Source organism: Cryptomeria japonica, chromosome 1 (genome assembly GCF_030272615.1).
Source record: "Cryptomeria japonica chromosome 1, Sugi_1.0, whole genome shotgun sequence".
NCBI lineage: Eukaryota > Viridiplantae > Streptophyta > Pinopsida > Cupressales > Cupressaceae > Cryptomeria > Cryptomeria japonica.
Window position 1 is genome coordinate 311896518 of NC_081405.1, and position 13573 is coordinate 311910090.

The following is a 13573-nucleotide window of genomic DNA, read 5'->3' on the forward strand; positions in this document are numbered from 1 at the left end:
AACTAAATTAACCAAATTTATTAAAAAAAACACTTTAATCGAAGTATTAAATATGAAAAAAAGGAAATGGGCATGCAATTTTCGCCGATACAAATCTTGGACTTTAATGCCAAAGTAAAACAATAAACTACTTTTCCTGAAAATTGCCTGTACTTTTGAATACAGGGTGTCCGTTATTAAATTAAGACAGGGTGTCCCTTATTAAATTAAGTTTTTTTGAACATATAGTATTTAAAAAAGGCCTTATCTCTCGTCAATCATAGAGTCACTAATTCAGATAGGTAGTTGTGACTAAATGGAAAACCGTGCAAATAGTTACATTTCAACATTGATTGGAAAAAACGCTACAGTCTACACCGAATCAAATTTCAAATCAGAGATTACTGTTGGCTTCATGAAAAGTACGAATGGAGATTTTTTCCTAAATCAAGAAACATCCTTGCCCCGATATTTAAATTGATTCGGTACTGCAAATATACCGTGCAATTTGCTAGAAACAGGTGCTGCAGATACAGTACAAATTGCTAGAAAACAAGTGAAAAACTAAAAATGAATTATGTATTGGTCTCTGGTGGTGTGGTGAGTGGGCTGGGAAAAGGTGTTACAGCTTCCAGCATTGGAGTTATCTTGAAGGCATGCGGACTTCGTGTTACCTCAATTAAAATAGGTACACCCATCAATTTGTTTCTGCAAATTATAGCCTCATTGTGATTGCTTATAACAAATTGGGCACACCCATCAACTTTTTTTGGGAAGTTATTAATCTTTTTGTGATTTCCTACATTAAAATGGATACACCTATCAAATTTTTCTCTGCAATTCATAGTCTCGACGTGAGTACCCACAAATGTGGATTTGAAGTTTAAGCAGGCATTTAGATTTGGTTGTGTTTTTTGCAGATCCATATTTGAATACAGATGCTGGGACCATGTCTCCATTTGAGCACGGGGAAGGTTTTTGTGCTGGATGATGGTGGTGAGGTTAGTATAGTCATGATATTCACAGGGGTTTGTTAATGCTACCATGCCTTGTGATTATTATTTTGAATCTGTATAAAGCAGTGTTCAGGTTTAGTAGGGCAGCTGTAGGGTAGAGTTCTGCAATGGCGCCTTTTGTCCTGATTATTAATGTTAGGACAAAGTTACTTATAGCTTTGATATTATATAAACATTGTTGGAAAACTGGTCTAAAATATTGAATCGATGAACAATCAATTGGTAGAAGTTGAGAAGGTGAACTAAACAGGGTTGTGGTAGGTGCTGAGAAGTTGAACTAGACGGACGGTTGTGATAATTGGTCTTGATTTTGTCGCAAGATCATTGGTTTATGTTCTTAAGGATTAGCTTGGGTTCATATGTTATGATGCAGAAGAAAATAAACAGTCAGAGAAAGCAAACATGCTGGTAGACGGACTGAAGCCTCCAGCGTTATCTGCATCATGAAAGCAATGCACATCCTTCATCTACCTACGGTTCATGCAGTGAGCAGTGCTTAAATAATCACCATTGAAACAAAATAGAAGTCTACGGTTCAAAACTTGATAACATAAAGAACACTAACAGGAAATTGACCTAGTCGCCTCAATGGGGGGCATTTGAAAGTCTTCCCAGCAGATGACACAATGAAAATTTAGGAGCATTTTAAGAATTTTTTTACGAAATCTATAAAAAGACACTGAAAAATATTATCATAAATAAAAAACCACAACATGCTGCCATTTGTCACAAAAGTATACCTCATGATTTTCAACAGAACCATAAAACTCCTTGCTCTCCATCAATAGCACAAACTGGATTTTTTGTTCCTAAAACGGAAGCTCCTCTACTCTAAAATCCAGAGATGCTGGGATTTTATCTTCCACGGGGTCACCTGCACCATAAAAATTAGGAGCAGTATTTCCTTACATGGGACTCTGCACTCCAAAATAATGAAACTGATATAGCTTTGCATAAACCAAAACACAACTGTGTATGCATGATTGCCACTAACTTGTATGTAATCTTTACTTGCCTGTCATAAACCGCTCATTCTTATACATAATCTGGTAGGGCGATTGGAGCAGGGTCCTGTTGTGGCGTTTTCACACATTGCCCCATTGCAAATGGGGACCCCCTACTTTTTAGGTCCTCTCGGTCTTTTGGCTTTTGTTTGTTGGGTCTCTTCGTGGCAGTCTCATCAGTTTGCAGGTGTTTGGGGGTTGATTTGATCAAGTTTGCAAGTCGTTTGAGCAAATTTGGCTAAGTTTGGAACTTGTTTTGTCCATTTTAGGGTTTTGCCCTTCAGACCTGAATTTGAGGCCTTTCCTTTAGGGTTTTGGAAAAACTGAATGTTGCATTGGAATCAATACCCTTTAAGGAACCTACTCGTGAAATTTGAGGGAATTTTGAGCAACTTTCTATTTTTAGAAAGTTCCTATTTTTTTTAGGGATTTCATTGCCTCCCGGATCGGTCTAATTTTGCCAAAAATCAAACTTACTATGTTTAGTAAGTTTCTATTTTTAGCAAGTGTCTTTGTGTCCTATTTTGCCCTAACTCTGACATTTTGAAACACTTACTATTTTTGGAAAGTTTGTTTTTGGTAGGTTCTTCATAGGTAGGCACTGAAGACTGAGTATTCCTGATCATTTCTAAATCTGGGAAATTTGAAAAAGAAAGGTATTGATAAAAAAATTGGCTAAGTTTGGGAATCATTTGAGAAGTGGAAAGCATTGACAGATTGACTAAGTCCGGCAGAGAAATCCACTTCAACTCCCAAAATGGCTAAGTCAAGGAAAGGGTGCCAAATCCATGGTGCCTTGGAAAAGGTGAAATCTGAAGAATTCCTTGACCTAGTGGAATTAGCGCCCAGGTCTTTGACTAGGGCGCTAAAATGACCAAGTCATGGAAAATCCAAAAGTTGCAAAATTCCTTCATCAAGTGAATTTAGCCCCCAAGCAGGTATAAGGGTGCCAAAGTGGGTTGCTCATGGAAAGTTGACAAAATGCCAAATTCCTTGGCATAGGTGAAATAGTGCCCAAGTCTTGGATAGGGCACCAAAATGGATAAGATATGGAAAACCCAAGAGTAATGGAATTCCTTCAACATAGCAAAATAAAGTCCATGTCCCAAGAGGGCGCCAAATTGAGGTGGTTAAGGAAAAGTGCAAAACATCAAATTTCCTCCTCTACATGAAATTAATGCCCATACACAAAGAAGAGCGCTAAAATGACAAAGGCATGGAAAACTTCAAAATCATAAATTTCTTCACCATGGAGAAAATGTGCTCCAGGAAAAGAATGCGTGCCAAAATGACATCAAGGAAGGAAAGTCTAATTTTCTAGAATTCCTCTAGGACAAGTAGAAAATGTAGAAACATGATTTGGGAGGAAAATTTCAAAATTCCAAAGAAAATCCCTCCACAGGGTCATTCCAGCGCCCAAGTTTGAAGATTGAATTCCAAGGCATGGAAATTTGAAATCAAGGATGAACTGAATAAGAAAATTTCCCTTGGGAAAACTTTTGAAAAATTCATTTTTGGGCATAAAAAATCATTTGAATTTCAAAATTATGATAGATTTGGATTCGTGAGAGAATTTTCTCTCTTGGACCCTGGAACCCTAATTTGAAAATTTTCCTAAAAATTAGGAAATGTGCAGAATTGACAAAAAATCTTCTCCAGGGCAAGGAAAATTTAAAATCTCAAGAAAATTCTTCCCAGATAAAATTTTCTCTCTCCAGGGGTTTCTCGCCAAGTGGCAACAGGGTCAACGCATGAAGAATTAATAGAGCATCTTTCGCATGCAGCTATCACATTTAAGGTATTATGGTGGATTCCTTTTGTATGCAGTCGTCGCATGTGGAGATGATGGTACATTTATGGCATGATGGGGTGATTTGTGCATGGAGAAATATTTAGTGCATGTTGAGCGAATTTAGTAAAGAATGGCGCATTTAATGCATTTTCGATACTAGTTGTAATGGGTTGGAATTAATTATGGGCACAATGGGCATTTATTGCTGATGCCCACCTTGTTGCATCATGTGTGGGGAATCTTTTAGGGGAAAACCCTAATTAGGGTTTTGCATGTAGCCAAGGCATGAAGCCTATATAAAGGGGTGAAGCCCCTCATTTGTAAAGGGAAGAAGGCTTTTATGAAATTTTTGCGATAAGTTTTGAGATAATAACAGTGAAACATTGTTCTCTGATGGTGTCCACTTAAGTTATTTTCTGAAACTTGCATGGTTTCACCTTCCTCACTTAGAGTAGAAGTAGTATAGTGCTTTGATTTCAATGGAGAATGTAATGGTGTTTGATGAATTTCCATGGTTCATACCTTTTGCATCTTGCTGATTGTAAGTTGTAGTGTAAAGTTAGTCTGAACCCCCAAATTTGTGCTAAGTTCGATTGAGAATAGTTGTTTGGATTGCGTCATGTTGGGTATTCAAATGCACTTTCTCAATTTGAAAATCCTTCAACATTTTCAGAAGATTGCACCTGTTCTTGTGGAGTTGTAGTTAATCTTGGCGAAGCAGAGCTTGGTTTATTTGGGATTTGTCCACTAAAGCATTATCTATTGATATCATTGCCCTTAGGAGTAGATCTATATCCTTCTAACCCTTTCCCCTTTATTTTTAGTTCATTTTAGTTCATTTGAAGCAGAAGCATCGCATAATTGCTATATCCGATGATGAAGTTCTAGCCACAAAAAAGAGGTGAAAGAATGATTCAAACGTAAGTTCCCTTGGATTACCAGCATATCACATCCGCCAACTAAGTCACGTCCATTGCAAAAGGAACCTTGGAGTTGATTGTTTGAACTCATGACAATCTTAGCATACAATCGTACTTTGATCAAGAGAGAATGAAGTGACTATTAGGCAACTTTATTTTGTATTCGATGTAGTCATAAAAAACACATCAACAGGGCCCAACTAGGCTAGCATTTATTGATTTAAGAGTGGTAGGGCAAAGAGTGTTGCTGTGTTTCACTTTTTTTTATCAGTGAAAAGTATTTGTTTATATTTATATTGAAACAAAAAATATACAGTATACGAGTATAAGTCTAATTTTCACAGTTTGTGAAATAGTAAACACTTCAAAAACCCTCAAATCCACTAGTCCTATATCTTTCTACCCATCGAATCTCACCAGTCTACTCTATGTGTATAAACAAAATATACGAAAGAAGCTACTTTCGTACTGTTCTTATTTGCTGTCCTCTTCCTTTCTTATTTGCTTTCCTCTTCCTTCATTGGCCATGTCACCCAATAATCTCCCTTGTCGAACTTCAATTTCTTCCTTGTTGGTACTTGCCCAGACTTGTTCACCACTCGTTGTTCTTGCTCTTGGTCCCTCAGATACTCCTTCAGAAAGGTACACCCTATCTGTGCTTCAGCTCTTCTATCCCCTTTGTCGCAGCCGACACTCAAGAGAAGAAAGGGATGCAGAGGTGGAGTAAACTCGGCCACATGAAGCCAATCTCCACTTGGTGCCTTGAAGCCCTCTCTAGGAACAGAGATGGCAATGAAGGCATACAAACCATAGCACCACTCCCCTTTCACAGCTGTGTTCATTATCTAGTGCATGTCTTCTTTGCCATCAAGTTCCAAGCACCATGCCAAAAATAGTGATGCCACATCCACATGAGCTCACTATCTATACTCGGAAGCCATATATTCTTCTCCCAGTATCATTTTAACAATTTGAAAGAACATTGGATCTTCAAACTGGAAGATATCCTTCAGATGGTCATCTATAATACAACATAGAAATGCCAATTGCTGTTTCTTTGTTCGTAGGATAAAGCTTGCCTCCATTTTATCTCTGCAACTCCCAATGACAGCTACCAATTTCCACACAAAATGGTAAATATTGCATCGCCTTCGCCTCCAAAAACTTCATTCACATGTATCGGTGGTTTGGAAAACTCACTGCCTTCATTATTTCAATTATTCCATCCTTCAGTTCTCCACCATACTCTCTAAATCTTCAATTTGTATCTCTCGGAAGTCCTCTCTGTTGGAAATGGAGATGCTCTGAGAGGGGGGGGTGAATCAGAGTGTAACGATTTTCACAAGAATTTCTTCACAACTTGACAATCTTGTTTAACAATAAGCACAGATGAATGTAAGATGAAAGGCTAAACAAATGAGACTTAACACCTTAAACTAACATTGTTAACAACGCAAGAAATACATAATAAGACCAAATAAAAAACTTGAATCATGTTTTTCAGAAAACAAAAAGTTTTTGATTCTTTTACAAAAACATAGAACGGTTAAACGAGTATTGCAAAGATTGCAACACATAAGTTCAAGCAAAACAGAGTATGAAATAAAGGAAGCAAAAGACATGTAGTATCAGAGCATAAACCAGTAAGACAAACTGAGACAAGATAGGGCACATAACACCATAGTTTTCATGAGTGGAAAACCCTCCTGGGGTAGAAAAACCACTCGGTAAGATCCCTTATATTATTTCAAAGAGCACCAACTCAGTACACAAGATTTAGAAACCACAAGGCCTCAAGGAGAACCAACCCCTCTTTCTTATCCAATAGAAACATTCCAACTCAAGCTACAATCATTGGTAATTTTATGAATGCACTTAATTCTGCAGTCACAAAACCATCAGTGATTGGAGTGAGTATATTTTACCAATTTGTACAAATGATTCTCTCTAAATGATTTTTACAACAATATTCTTCAAGGCTTTGAATCATATATAGAGAATAATAACATTCTTTTAAAGAAATTAAACACTATCAGAGAGAAAACTCAATCTCTAAACAACAAAATAATTTCAACCATTATAGCCTCATGTACTCTGCAACAAAACAGAGTAATACTCTCAAACCCTCGACTATCAAAAATCTCTGATAGTCTTTTGTTATACACAACACTTTGTTTTTCTTTTTCAACAAATTCTTTGTCTTTCCCTTATTCACACTCCTCACCCGATTTCAACATGTTCTGTTCTGTATTTAAACTGTTCTCTTCCCCAAACAAAAAACATCTTCAAGAATAACCCTCGTATAGGGTTACCAAACCCTTACGGGAATTTGCAAACTAAAAACAAATAACCGATTAACTGTGCAACTAGAAGAGAAGCTGAGAGATAAACTAAAGATGCTTGAATTTACCAAATTTGAAAAACCAAAAATAAAGCCAAGTCTGTTTCATTATTTCCATTTTTCATGACTGAAAAACCAGATTCGAAATACCTGAATCTTTTTAAACAGATGAATAAGAATATTACCTGTAATACGCAACCTCATTGATAATTGAAAAGAAACTAACCAGAAATCCATTTAGCTCACTGTTAAGTCCACTCTTGCATCATTCTTTCCTACCAAACAAACTAACTTCGAGCTCCTTTTCTACAGCGGCGGCTGCATATCTCTCATGGCGTCTAGGGTTTGAGACGGACTTCAACCAACATTAAACTTGTTCAAAAACAAATGAAACAAAGTGATGCTTCCAAAAACTTTTAATCTGTCAGTCACATAGAGTATTCCGAAGTATATGCTATTAGTTCATAGACATATTAAACACAATATTAACCAAAGATACCGTTCAATAAATGCCAAGTCAGTGTTATTCACTGTATCTATGTCACCAGCCTGGCCCGAGAGAAAGGCGTTTTAAAAATATAACACGTCAGCTTAATTCAATGTATCCGTGTCACCAGCCTGGCCTGAGAGAAAGGCTTTTTAAGAATATAACCAAATGCTTAATACACTCGCCTCAAAATATGAAATTTAAGAAACACAACTTCTCCCTTTTTATTTTCTTGTCATCAAGGACAAAAGTATCAAAGAGCAACAAACTCCCCCTTTGTCCTTGATGGCAAAAAAAATTAAAAAGAAAAAAAACTCAAACCAACGTTGCCATGAAATATGTTGTCAACTGAAAGGACCAAAATCAATGTAAGGAATTCCACTGTCAACAAATACAACATATACAATCAACACTAAACCTTGTCATATGCAAACCTGTAAAAAATACAAGATCCTCTGAACCTGTAAAATGCAATTCTGTAAAAAGAATGAATACTGTCAGAATAATGAACTCCCAATCTGATCTGTATCAAACAAGAATACCAAATTGTAATACCAAAATAAAATGTCAATGCCACTGTAATATCAAAATGAAATACCAATGCCTGAAATACCAATGCCACTTTAATATCACTGTAATATCAACTGAAATACCAATGTCACTGTAATATCAAAATGAAATACCAATGCCTGAAATACCAATGCCACTGTAATATCACTGTAATATCAACTGAAATACCAATGTCACTGTAATATCAAAATGAAATGCCAATGTCTGAAATGCCAAAATGAAATACCAATGCCTGAAATGCCAAAAATGCCAATGCCACTGTAATATCACTGTAATATCAACTGAAATAACAATGTCACTGTAATGAAATACCAATTTCTCCCCCTTTTTTTTCTTTTTTTTTTTGTTTTAATCACAAGGACAAAAAGAAAGTAAATCAACAGAGCAACACGCCCCCTCAAATCATGCATTAGGTGGAGACAAGAGCAGATTGAGAAAGCACTCCCAATCTATCCCTTAACCGTTCAAAGACTTCTTTAGACAAAGCTTTTGTAAAAATATCCGCTACTTGTGCCTGAGAAGGTACATATAAAACTTGAAATTCATTAGCCAACACTTGTTCTTGTAGAAATAGTAATTTAATAGCAACATGTTTAGTGCGAGAGTGCATCATACGATTCTTTGAAAGACTGATGGCACTAGTATTATCATAGAAGATGGAGATGGGTTTGTCAACTATAATACCCATATCAGCAAGTTGATGAGACATCCAGATTAATTGCGTATAACAAGTTGTTGTTGCAATATATTCAGATTCTGCAGTTGATAAAGTGACACATTCTTGCTTTTTGCTGTGCCAGGCAACAAGGCGATCTCGTAAGAAGAAAGCTGCACCACTGGTGCTTTTTCTATCATCTATACAGCCAGCCCAGTCAGCATCCGTAAAACCAACAAGAGTAAAATCATTATTTCGTGAATACCACAAGCCAAAGTCTAAAGTACCTTGAATATAATTGAATATCCTTTTTATAGCAATCAAATGAGATTGTTTGGGAGCAGACTGAAAACGTGAAACCAAACAAACTGCATGCATCAAATCAGGCCTAGATGCAGTTAAATACAGTAGGCTACCAACCATTGATCTATACTCAGATTGATTTACCTCAGGTGAGTCATCTGACTTGGTCAATTTACAACCAGTCTCCATTGGAGTACTAATAGGTTTGCAATCTATCATATTGAACTTTTTAAGCATCTCTTTTGCATATTTGGTGTGTGAGAGAAAAATGCCTTGTTCAAGCTGCATTACTTGAAGCCCAAGAAAGAAGGTTAATTCACCTAACATGGACATTTCAAATTCAGATTCCATGAGTTTTGAAAACTTTTTGGACACGGCATCATTATGATAGCCAAATATAATATCATCCACATAAACTTCAACAACTAAAGTATCATTACCTTGAATTTTGACATACAGGTTACTGTCAACACCACCTCTAGTATATCTGTTTGTTGTAAGATGGGCATCTAACCTGGAGTACCAAGCTCTTGGAGCTTGTTGAAGGCCATAAAGAGCCTTTTTCAACTTGTATACATAATCAGGTTTATCTGCAGAGACAAACCCTTCTGGTTGTTCCATATATACCTCTTCATCAAGATAACCATTAAGGAATGTTGTTTTAACATCCATTTGATACACTTTAAAGTTTTTATAACATGAATATGCCAGAAATATTCGTATTGACTCTAGCCTAGCAAAAGGTGCATATGTTTCACCAACCTTCTTGCTGTGCATAGCCTTTACACACAAAGCGTGCTTTATTCCTAATAACTTTACCAGATTCATCAAGTTTATTTCTAAAAATCCATTTACCCCCTATAACATTTTTATCATCTGGTCTAGGCACAAGTTCCCAGGTTTTATTCTTTTCTATTTGACTGATTTCATCTTGCATAGCATGCAGCCAACAATCATCAATAAGAGCTTCAGAAACAGACTTAGGTTCAGAATCAGTTACCAGACAGTAATGCTCAGCCATTTGAGCTTGTTCACCAGTTTTTGCTCTTCTCCTAGTCAAGATTCCAGCATCCATTTCACCAATAATTTGACTTTCAGGATGTCTTTTAGTAATGATTCTAGAGGGTTTATGTAAAGGAATTTCAGTTTTAGGACTTGGTGGAGGACTCTTTTCATTTGAAATTTCTGCTTCAGCGGATTTAGGAACTTGTTCCAGTCTTATTGAAATATCCTCTTCAACATCCTGCATACCATCACTTAGAAGAAATTGCTCATCGAATCTTACATTAATAGTTTCAACAATCTTGTTCAATCTATTATTGAAACATCTATAAGCTTTGCTATGAGTAGAGTATCCAAGAAAGATACCCTCATCAGTCTTAGCATCAAAACTACCTAGATTTTCTTCATCTCTTTTTATATAACATTTGCAACCAAAAATTTTGAAGTATTTAATTGATGCAGCTTTACCATACCAAAGTTCATAAGGAGTAAAAGTGGATTTTACCCTGATTTGCACACGATTCAAAATGTAAACTGCTGTGTGAACAACTTCTTTCCAATATTTGTCAGGTAGATTTGCTTCATTCAGCATTGTGCGAGCCATCTCTTTAACTGTTCTATTTTTTCTTTCAACCAGCCCGTTCTGTTGAGGTGTTCGGGTAGTAGCATATTGTCTTTTAATGCCATGTTTCTCACAATAATCTATAAACTCTTGTGATGTAAACTCACCACCTTTGTCTGATCTTAAACATTTGAGCTTTAAATCAGTTTCACGTTCAACCATTTTCCTGAAAATTTTAAATCTGACAAATGCTTCAGATTTATGTTTGAGAAAAGTAACCCATACCATTCTTGTATAATCATCCACAAAAAGCATGAAGTATTTTTCACCGTTGATGGATTGTGTCTTGGTTGGACCACATAAATCTGTGTGAACAAGTTGTAATGGTCTAGTAGAAGAGTGTTCTTTAGATTTAAAAGTTGTTTTTGTTTGTTTACCTTTAAGACACTCTTTGCACACAGAGTTTTCTGGTTTACTCAAGATAGGTAAGCCTCTAACATTCTGATTCTTGCTGATTCGAACAGATTATCAAAGTTCACATGTCCCAAACGTTTGTGTCACAACCAATTTTCCTCAACTTGACCCATAAAACACATGCCTTCATTGATTTCATAGTTTGTGGAGTCAAGCAGGTTGTAAACATTGCCAATTGTTCTCAACCCAGCAGCTACAATTTTACCAGACTTAGTTTTTATAGTACAACCATGAGAAGTGAAGGACACATTATAACCACTATCACAAATCTTACTAACACTAAGTAGGTTGTGTTTCAATCCTTCAACAAAATACACATCATGTATTGGAGTATCATCATTCAGTAATAATGTACCCTTACCTCTGACGAAAGCTCTTGAATTATCACCAAATCTTACAAAACCTCGATCAAAGTCTTCAAAATGAATAAATCTATTTTTGTCTCCTATCATATGGTGTGAACAACCATTGTCCAACACCCACAGTGACTTCTTACTTGAAAAGAATGCAGATTGCACTATCATAGACTGTTCAATACTAGAGACAAACTTTGGTTTCCATACCTTATGAATATTTGCCTTTGATTTGCATTGAGAAGAAGTATTTCCAAAGGTGTTACACTTAATGCACTTCACGGTGTTTGGAAAGCCATAGGTTTGATTGTATCCAATCATAGAAGTTCTATGTTGTAAAAATCTGCAAGTGTTAACCTTATGGCCAAACTTGTTGCAGTAAAAACAGTAACCATGAAAGACTCCAAACCTAAAAGGTGTCATTTTGTTATAAGCCTAAAATTGGTTTCTATTTGTAGGTTTAGTAATCCGTTTTACTGATTTAGCACTCTCAAAACCTACACCTGTCATATTCTTGCATAGTTTTTGTTTGTTTAAAATTTCATTTAAATGCAAGGTACTTTCATACTGCTCAATCTGCTTATGCAAAGAATTAGTTTGCTGTTCCAAAGTATTAACTTTCAATTCACTATCAGCAAGTAAAACTTTTAAATCTTCAACTGTTTGCTTTGAATCTTTTAATTCAATTTGCAAAATTTGAATTTCACTTTCATGAGAAACTACAAGCTTCTTTAGTCTTTTGATTTCCTTAAGAGCACAAAGCAATTCTCCTTCAAGATCAATTTCACCTTGATCTAAGTCATCAGATTTATCTTCTGATATGTTCATTATATCTTTCTTTGAGGAAGTTTCTATTGCAGCCATAACAAAGTTTCATCACCTTCACAAGGTGAGTCATCTGAATCATTTTCAGAATCTTCTTTTATAAAAAGACTCTTCTTTTTCTGAAACGGATTGAATTTCTTTTTAGGGTTCCATTTTTTCTTTCTGAAAACTTTTTCTGATTCTTCTTCTTCACTGTTTTGATCACTCAGGGGACATTGAGCAGCAAAGTGTCCGACTTTACCGCAATTAAAGCATTTGAAGGGTAGTTTTCCCTTATATTTTTTTTTTAACTTTCTTACTAGCAGGGCTTCTATAGCATCTCAAAGTTCAGACTCACGATCTGGTTCCTCTTTCTTTTCTACTTTAAAAGTAGTTTCTTTAGAATTAGAGGAATTACTACCAATTCTCATTTCATAAGCTGTAAGTATGCTTTGAAGGCTGTCAAGAGACATAGTAGAAAAACTTTTCTTTTCTTCTAAAGTGGACACCTTAGTTTCATATTTAGGAAGTAATGTTCTAAGAGCTTTTCTGACAACATCTTTTTCATCAACATTTTCACCAAGACCCCTTCTTGAATTCACAACTTCATCAATTCTAAGAAAATAATTTGCAATAGTCTCATCTTCTTTCATTCTCAATGACTCAAACTGATTCTTGAGTGTGAGAATTTTAGATTACTTGACCTTTGCATCACCTTGATAAATGGTTTCTAGCTTACTCCATATTTCATTAGCAGATGCACAATGCATAACTTTAACAAACACATCCTTGGTGAGACCACATAATAGAGCATGCTTAGCTCTATCATTTAACTCATATTGAGTTTTAGCATCAGGATTTGAAGGAATAGAAGTAGGAACAACATATTTTGTAGTAACAATGTTCCACACATTTACATCAACAAAGATCAAGTATGTTTCCATTCTGATCTTCCAGAACACATAATCTGTGCCATCAAAAAGAGGAGCTCTTGATAGAGATGCACATTCTTGAGAATGAGCCATCAAAAAAAAACTTCCAAATGACGAGGAACAATCCCTAGGACAGACCTATATGAGGGACCCAATGCTCTGATACCACTTGTTGGAAGTGGAGACACTCTGAGAGGGGGGGGGGTGAATCAGAGTGTAACGATTTTCACAAGAATTTCTTCACAACTTGACAATCTTGTTTAACAATAAGCACAGATGAATGTAAGATGAAAGGCTAAACAAATGAGACTTAACGCCTTAAACTAACATTGTTAACAACGCAAGAAATACATAATAAGACCAAATAAAAAACTTGAAT

The 13573-nt window shown here is 35.9% G+C and overlaps 1 pseudogene; it reads left to right on the top strand.

Moving 5' to 3' along the window:
* The first annotated feature begins 357 nt into the window (after positions 1–357).
* The window catches only part of LOC131049723 (uncharacterized), a 61131-nt pseudogene continuing 47915 nt past the window's right edge, over positions 358–13573 (top strand).